General features: G+C 34.4%; 1 pseudogene; it reads left to right on the top strand.

Annotated features, from left to right (window-relative positions):
- The window catches only part of LOC101511843 (uridine 5'-monophosphate synthase-like), a 19,623-nt pseudogene extending 4,386 nt beyond the window's left edge, over window positions 1–15,237 (top strand).
- The last annotated feature ends 1,379 nt before the right edge of the window (window positions 15,238–16,616 follow it).

The following is a 16,616-nucleotide window of genomic DNA, read 5'->3' as shown; positions in this document are numbered from 1 at the left end:
CAGAACTGATACTATGATTTTATCAGAATCGATTGAGTAATCGATTATAGATGTTTTGTTCCAACAACGAGATCAAAACAATCGATTGCTCAGTCGATTTCATAATCACAATCATAATCGATTTGGCATTGAGCTGAGTCCATTCTGTAACTTAAACATTAGCTTCAATCGATTCGTCAATCGATTGTGCTGATCACAGTGACTCAGACTTAAACGTCAATCGATTTTCCAATCGATTGTGCTTGTTACAGAACTTCAGCTATTTTGACAAAATCTATGTGCCAATCGATTTAATCAAAGTTGTTCTGATAAATGATTAATTTGCAATCGATTGCCTAATCGATTGCCTCAATCTTGGAGTTTAAGAAATCTAAATCAATTGATGTCTCAATCGATTTACTGCATCACAGAAATTATTCCTGATTTTAAAACTTTGTCCCAATCGATTTGTCAATCGATTGATTCCATACATGGTTGGTTCTGAGACTTGTAAAATCGATTGATCAATTGATTGCCCAATCGATTGTCCAATTGATTGGTTTTATCCCAAAACTCAGGTTTCACTAAAAACTTTAAACTAATCGATTGCCCAATCGATTTATGTAGTGAAAACACTTGTTCTGAGTCAGACAATCGATTTATCAATTGATTCATCAATTGACTTATTGGTTGATTGATTTATTCATTGGCAAAGACTTAAGCATGAGACCATAGTGATTAGTCTAACAAACTAACTACTATGACACCTAATTACACAACATATAATTGCATCTTTCTCAAGCACATCCTCCAACTTTGGTTAATTCCTTGAGTTGCAAGCTTTTGTTCCAAGTGTATGGTGTCTGCTTGTTTGCCTGAAATGTTTCTCAATTCAAATCATTAGATCAATCAAATATTTCATATGTACTGTATGTTTGGGAATTAAATCAAAAACATGATCAGGGAAACTCATGTCTTACACCTTATTGGACAAGAATAATACTAGGGAGGACGAAAATGACCTAAATGTTAATCCAATGACACAAATAAACTTATTGGATGCAGAAGAATGGTTTGAAACCCAAATTTAACTAGAATAAGCCTAGGGGGGACGAAAACGACCTGAATGTTAATCCAATGACACAAACACACCTAACGGACGCACAAGATTGGTTAAAAACCATTATTGAACTTGAATAAGCCTAGGGAGGACCTAAATGGCCTTAATGTTAATCCAATGACACAATTGAACTTATTGGATGCACAAGATTGGTTCAAAATCCTAATTGGACTAGAATAAGTCTAGGGAGGATGAAAATGACCTAAACGTTAATTCAATGACACAAATGAACTTATTGGATGCCCAAGATTCGTTAAAACCCTAATTGGGCTACAATAAGCCTAGGGAGGACTAAGCCTTGGGAGGACGAAAATGATATAAATGTTAATCCAGTGACACAAATGAACTGTTTGGATGCACAAGATTGTTTGAAAATCCTAAATGGAGTAGAATAAGCCAATGGACGACGAAAATGACCTAAATGTTAATCCAACAACACATATAAACGTATTGGATGCTTAAGAATGGTTAAAAAACCTAATTAAACTAGAATAAGCCTAGAGAGGACGAAAATGACCTAAATTTTAATCCAATGACACAAATGAACTTATTGGATGCCCAAGATTAGATAAAAAACCTAATTTGACAATAATATGCATAAGGAGGAAGAAAATGACCTAAATTTGAATCAAATGACACAAATGAACTTATTAGATGCACATGATTGGTTAAAAACCCTAATTGGACAAGAATAAGCCTAAGGAGAACGAAAATGACCTAAATGTGAATCCAATGACACAAACACACCTATTGAATACACAAGATTGGTTAAAAACCCTAGTTGGACTAGAATAACCCTAGGGAGGAAGAAGATAACCTAAAATTTAAACAAATGACAAAAATGAACTTATTGGATGAACAAGATTGGTTAAAAACCCTAATGGGAATGGAATAGGCCTTGGGAGGACGAAAATAACTTAAATGCTTATCCAATGATACAAATGAACTTATTGGATGAACAAGACTGTTTAAAAACCCTAATTGGACTAGAATAAGCCTGGGGAGGAAAGAAATAGCCTAAATATTAATCCAATGACACAAATGAAATTGTAGGATCCACAAGTTTGGATAAAAATCCTAATTGAACTAGAATAAGCCTAGGGAGGACGAAAATGACTTAAATGTTAATCCAATGACACAAATGAACTTATTGGATGCACAAGATATGTTAAAACCCTAATTGGACTAGAATAAGTATAGGGAGGACGAAAATGACCTCAATGTTAATCCAGTAACAAAAGTGAACTTACTGGAAGCACAAAATTGATTAAAAACCCTAATTGGACTATAATAAGTCTAGGGAGGACGAAAAAAACCTAAATGTTAATCCAATGACACAAATGAACATATTGGATGCCCAAGATTGGTTAAAAACCCTAATTGGACTAAAATAAGTCTAGGGAGGACGAAAATGACCTAAATGTTCATCCAATGACACAAATGAACTTATTGGATACCCAAGATAGGTTAAAACCCTAATTGGACTAAAATAAGTCTAGGGAGGACGAAAATGACTTAAATGTTAATCCAATGACACAAATGAACATATTGGATGCCCAAGATTGGTTAAAAAGCCTAATCGGACTAGCATAAGCCTAGTGACGACGTAAATGACAAAAATGTTATTCCTATGACGTAAACACACCTATTGGATGCACAAAATTGGTTAAAAACCCTAATTGGACTAGAATAAGCCTAGGGAGGACGAAAATGGCCTAAATGTTAATCCAATAACACACACAAACTTTTTGGATGTACAAGATTAGTTAAAAAGCCTAATTTGACAAGAATAAGTCTAGGGAGGACAAAAATGACCTAAATGTTAATCCAATGACACAAACACACCTATTGGATGCACAAGATTGGTTAAAAACCCCAATTGGACTAGAGTAAGACTAGGGAGGAAGAAAATGACCTAAATGTTAATCCAATAACACAAATGAACTTATTGGATGCAGAAGAATGGTTAAACACCTTAACTTGACAAGAATAAGCCTTGGGGGACGAAAATTACGTAAATATTAATCTAATGACACAAACACACCTATTGGATGCACAAGATTGGTTAAAAACAATTATTGGCCTAGAATAAGCCTAGGGAGGACGACAATGACGTTAACGTTAATCTAATGAGACAAATGAACTTATTGGATGCACAAGATTGGTTAAAAACCCTTATTGGACTAGAATAAGCCTAGGGAGGACGAAAATGAGATAAATGTTAACCCAATAACACACACAAACTTATTGGATGTACAAGATTAGTTAAAAAGCCTAATTTGACAAGAATAAGCCTAGGGAGGACAAAAATAACCGAAATGTTAATCCAATAACACAAACACACCTAATGGATGCACAAGATTGGTTAAAAACCCCAATTGGACTAGAATAAGACAAGGGAGGACGAAAATGACTTAAATGTTAATCCAATGTTACAAATGAACTTATTGGATGCAGAAGATTGGTTAAAAACTTTAATTTGACAAGAATAAGCCTAGGGGGACGAAAATGACGTAAATCTTAATCTAAAGACACAAACACACCTGTTGGATGCACAAGATTGGTTAAAAACAATTACTGGCTTAGAATAAGCCTAGGGAGGACAAAAATGACCTAAATGTTAATCAAATGACACAAACACACCTATTGGATGCACATGATTGGTTTAAAACCATTATTGGACTACGATAAGCCTAGGGAGCACAAAAATGACCTAAATGTTAGTCCAATGACAAAAATAAACTTATTGGATGCACTAGGTTCTTAAAAACCCTAATTGGACTAGAATAAGCCTAGGGAGGACGGAAAATGGCCTAAATGTTAATCTATTGACACAAATGAACTTATTGGACGCACATGATTGGTTAAAAACCTTAATTGGTCTTGAATAAGCCTTGGGAGGATGAAAATGACTTAAATGTTAATCTAGTGGCACAAATGAACTTATTGGATGCACAAGATTGTTTAAAAAACCTAATTGGACTAGAATAAGCATAGAGAGGACCAAAATGACCTAAATGTTAATCGAATGAGACAAATAAACTTATTGGGTGCACAAGAATGGTTAAAAACCCTAGTTGGACAAGAATAAGTCTTGAGAGGACGAAAATGACTTAAATGTTAACCCAATGACACAAAACACCTTTTGGATGCACAAGATTGGTTAAAAACCCTAATTGGACTAGAATAAGCCTAGGGAGGACGAAAATGACCTAAATGTTAAACCAATGACATAAATGAACTTATTGGTTGCACAAGATTGGTTAAAAACCCTAATTAGACTAGAATAATCCTAGGGAGGACGAAAGTGACCTAAATTTTAATCTAAAGAAACAAACACTCCTATTGGATGCAAAAGATTGGTTAAAAACCATAATTGGACTAGAATAAGCCTAGGGAGGACGAAACTGACCAAAATGTTAATCCAATGACACAAATGAACTAATTGGATGCACAAGATTGATTAAAAACCCTAATTGGACTAGAATAAGCCGAGGGACGACGAAAGTAACCTTAATCTTAAACAAATGGCACAAATAAACTTATTGGATGCGCAAGATTGGTTAAACACCCTTATTGGACTAGAATAAGCAAAAGGAGGATGAAAATGACCTTATTGTTAATCTAATGAGACAAATGAACATATTGGATGCAACAGATTGGTTAAAAACCCTAATTGGACTAGAATAAGCCTAGGGAGGACGGAAATGACCTAAATGTTAATCCAATAACACAAATGAACTTATTGGATGTACAAGATTAGTTAAAATTCGTAATTTGACAATAATAAGCATAGGGAGGACGAAAATGACCTAAATATTATTCAAATGACACAAACGAACTTATTGGATGTACAAGATCAGTTAAAAAGCCTGATTTGACAAGAATAAGCCCACGAAGGAAGAAAATGACATAAATATTAATCCAATGACCCAAATGAAATTATTGGATGCACAAGATTGGTTAAAAACCCTAAGTTGACCAGAATAAGACTAGGGAGGACGAAAATGACCTAACACACATATAGGATGCACAAGATTGATTAAAAACCCTAATTGGACTATAATAAGCCAAGGGAGGACCAAAATGACCTAAATATTATTCCAAGTACACTAATGAACTTATTAGATACACAAGATTGGATGAAAATGACCTAAATCTTATTCCAATGACAAAAACACAGCTATTGGATGCACATGATTGGTTAAAAACACTAATTCGACTAGAATAAGACTAGGAGGGATTAAAATGACCTAAATGTTAATCCAATGACACAAATGAACATATTGGATGCCCAAGATTGGTTAAAAACCCTAATTAGACTAGCATAAGCCTAGGGAGGACGAAAATGACCTAAATGTTAATCCAATAACACAAACACACCTATTGGATGCAAAAAATTGGTTAAAAACCCTAATTGGACTAGAATAGGACAAGAGATGACGGAAATGACTTAAATCTTAATCCAATGACACAAATGAACTTATTGGATGCAAAAGATTGGTTAAAAATCCTAATTGGACTAGAATAAGCCTAGGGAAGATGAAAATGACCAAAATGTTAATCCAATGACACAAAAAACACCTATTGGATGCACAAGATTCGTTAAAAACCATTATTGGACTAGAATAAGCCTAGGTAAGACGACAATGACCTTAATGTTAATCAAATGACACAAATGAACTTATTCGATGCACAAGATTGGTTAAGAACCCTCGTTGGACTAGCATAGGCCTAGGGAGGACGAAAATGACCTAAATTTTAATCTAATTACACAAATGAACTTATTGGATGCACAATATTGGTTTAAAACCCTAGTTGGACTAGAGTAAGGCTAGGGAGGACGAAAATGACCTAAATGTTAATCTAATGACACAAATGAACTTATTGGACGCACAAGATTGGTTAAAAACCTTAATTGGACTAGAATAAGCCTCGGGAGGACGAAAATGACCTAAATGTTAATCCAATAACACAAACAAACTTATTGGATGTACAAGATGTTAATCAAATGGCACAAACACACCTATTTGTTGCACAAGATTGGTTAAAAACCCTAATTAGACTAGAATAAGCCTATGGAGGACCTAAATGTTAATCCAGTGACACAAATGACCTTATTGGATGCACAAGATTGTTTAAAAACCCTAATTGGACTAGAATAAGCATAGAGAGGACAAAAATGACCTAAATGTTAATCCAAAGAAACAAATAAACTTATTGGGTGCAAAAGAATGGTTAAAAACCCTTATTGGACTAGAATAAGTCTTGAGAGGGCGAAAATGACCTATATGTTAACCTAATGACACAAAGCACCTATTGGATGCACAAGATTGGTTAAAAACCCTAATTGGCCTAGAATAAGCCTAGAGAGGACGAAAATGATCTAAATGTTAAACCAATGACAGAAATGAACTTATTACTTGCACAAGATTGGTTAAAACCCTAATTGGACTAGAATAATCCTAGGGAGGACGAAAGTGACCTAAATTTTAATCTAAAGAAACAAACACACCTATTGGATGCAAAAGATTGGTTAAAAACCATAATTGGACTAGAATAAGCCTAGGGAGGACGGAAATGACCAAAATATTAATCCAATGACACAAATGAACTAATTGGATGCACAAGATTGATTAAAACCCTAATTGGACTAGAATAAGCCTTGAAACGACGAAAATAACCTTAACGTTAAACAAATGACACAAATAAACTTATTGGATGCGCAAGATTGGTTAAAAACCTTAATTGGAATAGAATAAGCATAGGGAAAACGAAAATGACCTAAACGTTAATCTAATGACAAAAATGAACTTATTCGATGCACAATTTTGGTTAAAAACCATAATTGGACTAGCATAAGCTTATCAAGAACGAAAATGACCTAAATGTTAATTTCATGACACAAACACACCTATAGGATGCACAAGATTGGCTAAAAACCCTAATTGGACTAGCCGAAGACTAGGTAGGATGAAAATGACCTAAATGTTAATCTAATGACACAAATGAACTTATTGGATGCAGAAGATTGGGTAAACACCTTAATTTGACAAGAATAAACCTAGGGAGGACGCAAATGACCTAAATGTTTATCAAATGACACAAACACACCTATTGGATGCACAAGATTGGTTTAAAACCATTATTGGACTAGAATAAACCTAGGAAGGACGACAATGACTTTAATGTTATTCGAATGACACAAATGAACTTGTTGGATGCACAAGATTGGTTAAAAACCCTAATTGGACTAGTATAAACCTAGGGAGGACGAAAATGACCTAAATTATAATCTAATGACACAAATGAACTTATTGGATGCACAATATTGGTTAAAAACCTTAGTTGGACTAGAATAAGCCTAGGGAGGACGAAAATGACCTAAATTTAATCTAATGACACAAATGAACTTATTGGACGCACACGATTGGTTAAAAACTTTAATAGGACTAGAATAAGCCTTGGGAGGACAAAAATGACCTAAATGTTAATCCAATAACACACACAAACTTATTGGATGTACAAGATTAGTTAAAAAGACTAATTTCACAAGAATAAGCATAGGAAGGACGAAAATGACTAAAATGTTAATCCAATGGCACAAACACACCTATTGGAGGCCCAAGATCTGTTAAAAACCATAATTGGACTAGAATAAGCCTAGGGAGGACCAAAATGACCTAAATGGTAATCCAATGTCACAAATGAACTTATTGGATGCACAAGATTGTTTAAAAACCCTAATTGGACTAGAATAAGCATAAAGAGGACAAAAACGACCTAAATGTTAATCCAATGAGACAAATAAACTTATTGGGTGCACAAGAATGGTTAAAAACCCTTATTGGACTAGAATAAGTCTTGAGAGGACGAAAATGACCTAAATGTTAACCTAATGACACAAAGCACCTATTGGAAGCACAAGATTGGTTAAAAACCCTAACTAGACTAGAATAAGCTTAGGGAGGACGAAAATGAACTAAATGTTTAACCAATGACAGAAATGAACATATTAGTTGCACAAGATTGGTTAAAAACCCTAATTGGACTAGAATAATCCTAGGGAGGACGAAAGTGACCTAAATTTTAATCTAAAGAAACAAACATACCTATTGGATGCAAAAGATTGGTTAAAAACAATAATTGTTCTAGAATAAGCCTAGGGACGACGAAAATAACCTTAATGTTAAACAAATGACACAAATAAAATTATTGGACTCACAAGATTGATTAAAAACCTTAATTGGACTAGAATAAGCATAGGGAGGACGAAAATGACCTAAATGTTAATCTAATGACAAAAATCAACTTATTCGATGCACAATTTTGGTTAAAAACCATAATTGGACTAGGATAAGCTTAGGGACGACGAAAATAACATTAATTTTAAACAAATTACACAAATAAACTTATTGGATGCGCCAGATTGGTTAAAAATCTTAATTGGACTAGACGAAGACTAGGGAGGACGAAAATGACCTAAATGTTACTCTAATGACACAAATGAACTTATTGGATGCAGAAGATTGGGTAAACACCTTAATTTGAGAAGAATAAACCTAGGGAGGGCGAAAATGACCTAAATGTTAATCGAATGGCACAAACACACCTATTGGATGCACAAGATTGGTTTAAAACCATTATTGGACTAGAATAAGCCTAGGAAGGACGACAATGACTTTAATGTTAATCCATTGACACAAATGAACTTATTGGATGCACAAGATTGGTTAAAAACCTTAATTGGACTAACATAAGCCTAGGGAGGACGAAAATAACCTAAATGTTAGTCCAATGACAAAAATAAACTTTGTTGATGCACAAGGTTTTTAAAAACTCTGATTGGACTAGATCAAGCTTGGGGAGGATGGAAAATGGCCTAAATGTTAATCTAATGAAACAAATGAACTTATTGGACGCACAAGATTGGTTAAAAACCTTAATTGGACTAGAATAAGCCTTGGAAGGACGAAAATGACCAAAATGTTAATCCAATAACATACACAAACTTATTGGATGTACAAGATTAATTTAAAAGCCTAATTTGACAAGAATAAGCCTAGGAAGGAAAAAAATGACCTAAATGTTAATCCAATGGCACAACCACACCTATTGGATGCACAAGATTGGTTGAAAACCCTAATTGGACTAGAATAAGCCTAGGGAGGACCAAAAGGACTTAAATGTTAATCTAGTGACACAAATGAACTTATTGGATGCACAAGATTGTTTAAAAACCCTAATTGGACTAGAATAAGCATAGAGAGGACAAAAATGACCTAAATGTAAATTCAATGAGACAAATAAACTTATTGGGTGCACAAGATTGGTTAAAAACCCTAATTGGACTAGAATAAGCCCAGGGAGGACGAAAATGCCCTAAATGTTAAACCAATGACATAAATGAACTTATTGGTTGTACAAGATTGGTTAAAAACCCTAATTGGACTAGAATAATCATAGGGAGAACGAAAGTGACCTAAATTTTAATCTAAAGAAACAAACACACCTATTGGATGCAAAAGATTGGTTAAGAACTATAATTGGACCAGAATAAACCAAGGGAGGACGAAAATGACCAAAATGTTAATCCAATGACACAAATAAACTAATTGGATGCACAAGATTGATTAGAAACCCTAATTGGACTAGAATAAGCCTAGGGACGACGAAAATAACCTTAATGTTAAACAAATGACACAAATAAACTTATTGGATGCGCAAGATTGGTTAAAAACGTTAATTGGACTAGAATAAGCATAGGGATGACGAAAATAACCTAAATGTTAATCTAATGACACAAATGAACTTATTCAATGCACAATTTTGGGTAAAAACCATAATTGGACTAGGATAAGCTTAGCAAGAACAAAAATGACCTAAATGTTAATCCAATGACACAAACAGACCTATAGTATGCACAAGATTGGCTAAAAACCCTAATTAGACTAGACGAAGACTATGGAGGACGAAAATGACCTAAATGTTAATCTAATGACACAAATGAACTTATTGGATGCAGAAGATTGGTTAAACACCTTAATTTGACAAGAATAAACCTATGGAGGACGGAAATGACCTAAATGTTAATCAAATGATACAAACACACCTATTGGATGCACATGATTGGTTTAAAACCATTATTCGACTAGAATAAGCCTAAAAACGAAGACAATAATGTTAATTAAATGACACAAATGAACTTATCGGATGCACAGGATTGGTTAAAAACCCTAATTGGACTAACATAAGCCTTTTGAGGACGAAAATAACCTAAATGTTAGTCCGATGACACAAATAAACTTATAGGATGCACTAGGTTCTTAAAAACCCTAATTGGACAAGAATAAGCCTGGGGAGGACGGAAAATTGCCTAAATGTTAGTCTAATGACACAAATAAACTTATTGGACACACAAGATTGGTTAAAAAGCTTAATTGGACTAGAATGAACTTTGGGAGAACGAAAATAACCTAAATGTTAATCCAATTACACACACAAACTTATTGGATGGACAAGATTAGTTAAAAAGCCTAATTTGACAAGAATAAGCATATGAAGGACAAAAATGACCTAAATGTTAATCCAATGGCACAAACAAACCTATTGGATGCACAAGATTGGTTAAAAACCCTAATTGGACTAGAATAAGCCTAGTGTGGACCAAAATGACTTAAATGTTAATCTAGTGACACAAATGAACTTATTGGATGCTCAAAATTGTTTAAAAACCCTAATTGGACTAGAATAAGCATAGAGAGGACCAAAATGTTAATCCAATGCGACAAATAAACTTATTGGGTGCACAAGAATGGTTAAAAACCCTTATTGGACTAGAATAAGTCTTGAGAGGACGAAAATGACCTAAATGTTAACCCAATGACACAAAACACCTATTGGATGCACAAGATTGGTTAAAAACCCTAATTGGACTAGAATAAGCCAATGGAGAACGAAAATGACCTAAATGTTAAACCAATGACATAAATGAACTTATTGGTTGCACAAGATTGGTTAAAAACCCTAATTGGACTAGAATAATCCTAGGGAGGACGAAAGTGACATAAGTTTTGATCTAAAGAAACAAACACACCTATTGGATGCAAAAGATTGGTTAAAAACCATAATTGGACTAGAATAACCATAGTGAGGACGAAAATGACCTAACTGTTAATCTAATGACACAAATGTACTTATTCGATGCACAATTTTGGTTAAAAACCATAATTGGACTAGGATAAGCCTAGCAAGAACGAAAATGACCTAAATGTTAATCAAATGACACCAACACTCCTATAGGATGCACAAGATTGGCTAAAAACCCTAATTAGACAAGAAGAAGACTAGGGAGGATGAAAATGACCTAAATGTTAATCTCATGACACAGATGAACTTATTGGATGCAGAAGATTGGTTAAACACCTTAATTTGACAAGAATAAACCTAGAGAGGACGAAAATGACCTAAATGTTAATCAAATGACACAAACACACCTATTGGATGCACATGATTTGTTTAAAGTCATTATTGGACAAAAATAAGCATAGGGAAGATGAAAATGACCTAAATGTTAATCTGATGACACAAAAAAACTTATTGGACGCACAAGATTGGTTAAAAACCTTAATTGGACTAGAATAAACCTTGGGAGGACGAAAATGACCTAAATGTTTATCCAATAACACACACAAACTTATTGAATGTACAAGATTGATTAAAAAGCCTAATTTGACATGAATAAGCATAGGAAGGACAAAAATGACCAAAATGTTAATCCAATGGCACAAATGAACTTATTGGATGCACAAGATTGGTTAAAAACCCTAATTGGACTAGAATAAGCCTAAGGAGGACCTAACTGACCTAAATGTTAATCCAATTACACAAATGAACTTATTGGATATACAAGATTAGTTACAAAGCCTAATTTGACAAGAATAAGCCAAGTAAGGACAAAAATGACTTAAATGTTAATCCAATGACACAAATGAACTTATTAGATGCACAAGATTGGTTAAAAAGCCTTATTTGACTAGAATAGGCTTAGGGAGGACAAAAATGACATAAATGTTAATCCAATGACACAAATGAATTTATTGGATGCACAAGATCGGTTAAGAACCCTAATTTGACAAGAATAAGCCTACGGATGAAGAAAATTACCTAAATGTTAATCCAATAATACAAATGAACTTATCGGATGCTCAAGATTGGTTAAAAATCCTAATTTGACAAGAATAAGCCTAGGGAGGACGCAAATTACCTAAATGTTAATCCAATAACACACACAAACTTATTGGATGAAAAACATTAGTTAAAAAGCCCAATATGACAAGAATAAGCCTAGAAAGGATGAAAATGACCTAAATGTTAATCCAATTTCACAAACAAACCTATTGGATGCACAAGATTGGTTAAAAACCCAAATTATACTAGAATAAGCCTAGGGAGGACAAAAATGACCTAAATGTTAATCCAATGACACAAATGAACTTATTGGAAGCCCAAGATTGGTTAAAAACCCTAATTGGACTAGAATAAGCATAGGGAGGACGAAAATGACCTAAATGTTAATCCACTAACACAAATAAACTTATTGGATGCAAAAGAATAGTTCAAAACCCTGATTGGACTAGAATAAGCCTAAGAAGGATGAAAATGATCTAAATGTTAATCAAGTGACACAAACACACCTATTGGATGCACAAGATTGGTTAAAAACCCTAATTCGACTAAAATAACTCTAGCGAGGACGGAAATGACCTAAATGTTAATTTGGTGATACAAATGAACATATTAGATGCACAAGATTGGTTAAAAACTGTAATTGGACTAGAATAAGCCGATGGAAGACACAAATGACCTAAATATTAATCCAATCATACAAACACACCTACTGGATGCACAAGATTGATTAAAACCCTAATTGAACTAGAATAAGCCTAGCGAGGACGAAAATGATCTAATTGTTATCTAGTTACACAAATGAACTTATTGGATGTACAAGATTAATTAATAACACTAATTGGACTTGAATAAGCCTAGGGAGGACAAAAATGACCTATATGTTAATCCAATGACCAAATAAACCTATTGGATGCACAAGAATGGTTAAAAACCCAAATTGGACTAGATTAAGCCGAGGGAGGATGAAAAAGACCTGAATGTTAATCCAATGACACAAATGAACTTATTGGATGCACAAGATTGGTTAAAAACCCTAATTGGATTGGAATAAGCCTAGGGACGACTAAAGTGACCTAAATGTTAATCCAACGACACAAATGAACTTATTGGCTGCACGTGATTGGTTATAAACCCTAGTTAGACTAGAATAAGCCTAGGGAACACGAAAATGACTTAAATGTTAATCCAATGACACAAATGAACTTATTGGATGCACAAGATCTGTTAAAAATCCTAATTGGACTAGAATAAGTCTAGGGAGGACGAAAATTACCTAAATGTTAATCCTATGAAACAAATTAACTTATTGGATGCTCAATAATTGTTAAAAACCCTAATTTGACTAGAATGAGCCTAGGGAGGACGAAAATGACCTAAATGTTAATCCAATGACACAAAAGAACTTATTGGATGCACAATATTGGTTAAAAACCTTAAAAACCTCTGGTGTATTCTGTTTCCTCTGTATACATACAGGAAGTTCTGGCACAGGTCCTTGAGGAAGCTAGCTATACAAAGGATTATTTCTTAGTCTTGTCTGATTTCATGAAGGTACTGAAACAACTAATATATAGCCTGACTTGTTGCACTCAGATTACTTGGAGAATATTATTTTTGTTGTTTCTCATTCATTTTATTATGATCTTAACTATCTACTTCAAAGACATGGAACACCTTTGCTAGAGTAGTTACCTAAAATCATTTATACAAGTTAGGACTTAGGACTTTAATAGTAGTCTATATGATTGCACACATAATGACATAACAGCTTGGAGTGACAAGGTTGCTTACTGCCCCTGAGGATTGAAATTGTTCAGCTAAACTAAGCTTTAACTAAATTGACCTGACCTTTTTTTCTCAAATCAAGACCTAAGTGTGATTGGTTACCTGATATATAGACTTATTTCCAAGGCTTGATCTTTATATCGCTCTTCCTATTGCCACTTGTGTGTCTGTCACTCACAATATCCCTATGGTCATACGCCGCAAAGAAATCAAAGACTACGGAACTTCAAAAGCTATTAAAGGTGATTTCAAGCATGGACAAAGTTGCTCGATTGTCGAGGACTTAGTTACTAGTGGCACGTCGGTTTTGGAAACTGCTGCTCCGTTGCGTGCCATAGGTTTGATGGTCAGCAATGTTGTTGTTTTGATTGATAGAGAGCAAGGTGGAAGGGAGAATTTGGAGAGTAATGGAATCAAGTTGCACGCGATTCTTAAATTGATTGAAATGGTGAAAATTTTGAGGGAAATAGGAAGGCTTGATGATGAGATGGTAAGGGTTGTTATGAGATTCTTAGAGGAAATTCAGAAGGTTGATGCTACTTTGGAAAATAAAACTAAGTTCAAGGTGTTGTCGTATTCAGAGAGGGCTAAGTTGTCGAAGAATTCAATGGGGAAGAGATTGTTTGAGATAATGGTTAAGAAGGAAAGTAATTTATGTTTGGCCGCAGATGTTGGAACTGTAGCTGAATTGCTGACAAGGTGAGAATTTGGTATTCATACTAAATGTGAATTTTATTGTGATCTCTTATTTATAGTGAAAATGTTAGTGTGTTCTCAATTTGAAAAACAGGTTGAAAACTGAAAGAGTTGTGTTCTTGCCTTGATTGTTATCGATGAGATTGTAATTAGAAGTTTGGTCATGACGAATAAATTATTTAAATTAATTTTCCTTTTCTTTCTACTCAGGTTGGGCGAGAGATTTGCTTGCTGAAAACTCGTGTATATTTTTCCAGATTTTACTCCAGATTTTGGTTCTAAGCTTCGCGCGGTATGATGCTAAAAGAAACTCGTGTATGTTTTTATACTTGATATTTGCTGTTTTTATACTTGATATTGTCAACTTTTGTACACTCAAGTAGATTTGCTATCATTTATTTATTGAAAGTAGAATACCGATGCCAATGTTAGATGCCAGTGTTAGAAAACAGGATCATAGAGATTAAGCTTAATCTCATGGAGTTCAAATGTCGATTGGTGGTGATGGTTTGGGGCAGCAATATAATACTCCATATTCTGTAACTTTCTTTGAGTTATTTGATTAGATTAACCATATGATTTTTGTAAGACCCATAATTTTAAAGTACACTTTATGTATTTTTTATGTTTTGGATTTTGGCTCGGAGGCTTTTTAGCCAAAGTTAATAATATTATGGAGTTTATAGGATCAAAAAGTTTTTTTGACACCGTTTAGAATTACTCGTCGATAAATAAATTTAAATTAACTGCGGTAAATCCTTTACAGAGAATTTAATGCGTTACGGGTGAAATGGTAATTTAACAAATATCTAGATATTTTGAGATATTTGTTAAGTTATATTTAATATATATATATATATATATATATATGTTTGCTTGGAGAGAATAGAAAGAAAGGAAATTAGAAGGAAGGAAAAGGAAAAGAAAAGGTTATATAAAGGAAAGAAGGAAATAGAAATGTCTCGGTTACTTAATATTTTGTTTTAAAAAAAGTTGTTTAAGTTAACTGGGCGTTAAGAATGGGGAATCTCTTAATGTCTCGGTTACTTAATATTTTGTTTTGAAAATCGTTTAAGTTAACTGGGCGTTAAGAATGGGGAATCTCTTAATGTCTCGGTTACTTAATATTTTGTTTTGAAAATCGTTTAAGTTAACTGGGCGTTAAGAATGGGGAATCTCTTAATGTCTCGGTTACTTAATATTTTGTTTTGAAAATCGTTTAAGTTAACTGGGCGTTAAGAATGGGGAATCTCTTAATGTCTTGTTTACTCGTGTATGTTTTGGTAAGTTGTGCTGACCCGGGATAGGTGGCACCTCGGTAAACGGTACGGACCCGTGATAGGTAGTACGTTTACGACTTACGTTCCTGCGGGAATTGCGTTTGTCCGTGAGAGACTGCGCAGGGGTTTGTCCGTGAGAGACTACGCCCTGGTTTAAGTTAGATGAGAATTAAGAATGGGGAATCTCTTAATGTCTCGTTTACTCGTGTATGTTTTGGTAAGTTGTGCTGACCCGGGATAGGTGGCACCTCGGTAAACGGTACGGACCCGTGATAGGTAGTACGTTTACGACTTACGTTCCTGCGGGAATTGCGTTTGTCCGTGAGAGACTGCGCAGGGGTTTGTCCGTGAGAGACTACGCCCTGGTTTAAGTTAGATGAGAATTAAGAATGGGGAATCTCTTAATGTCTCGTTTACTCGTGTATGTTTTGGTAAGTTGTGCTGACCCGGGATAGGTGGCACCTCGGTAAACGGTACGGACCCGTGATAGGTAGTACGTTTACGACTTACGTTCCTGAGGGAATTGTGTTTGGTAAGTTGTGCAGACCCGGGATAGGTGGCACCTC

This window comes from Cicer arietinum, chromosome 8 (genome assembly GCF_000331145.2).
Source record: "Cicer arietinum cultivar CDC Frontier isolate Library 1 chromosome 8, Cicar.CDCFrontier_v2.0, whole genome shotgun sequence".
NCBI lineage: Eukaryota > Viridiplantae > Streptophyta > Magnoliopsida > Fabales > Fabaceae > Cicer > Cicer arietinum.
The sequence above is the reverse complement of the archived record's forward strand: the minus strand, read 5'-3'. Positions and strand labels throughout refer to the sequence as shown.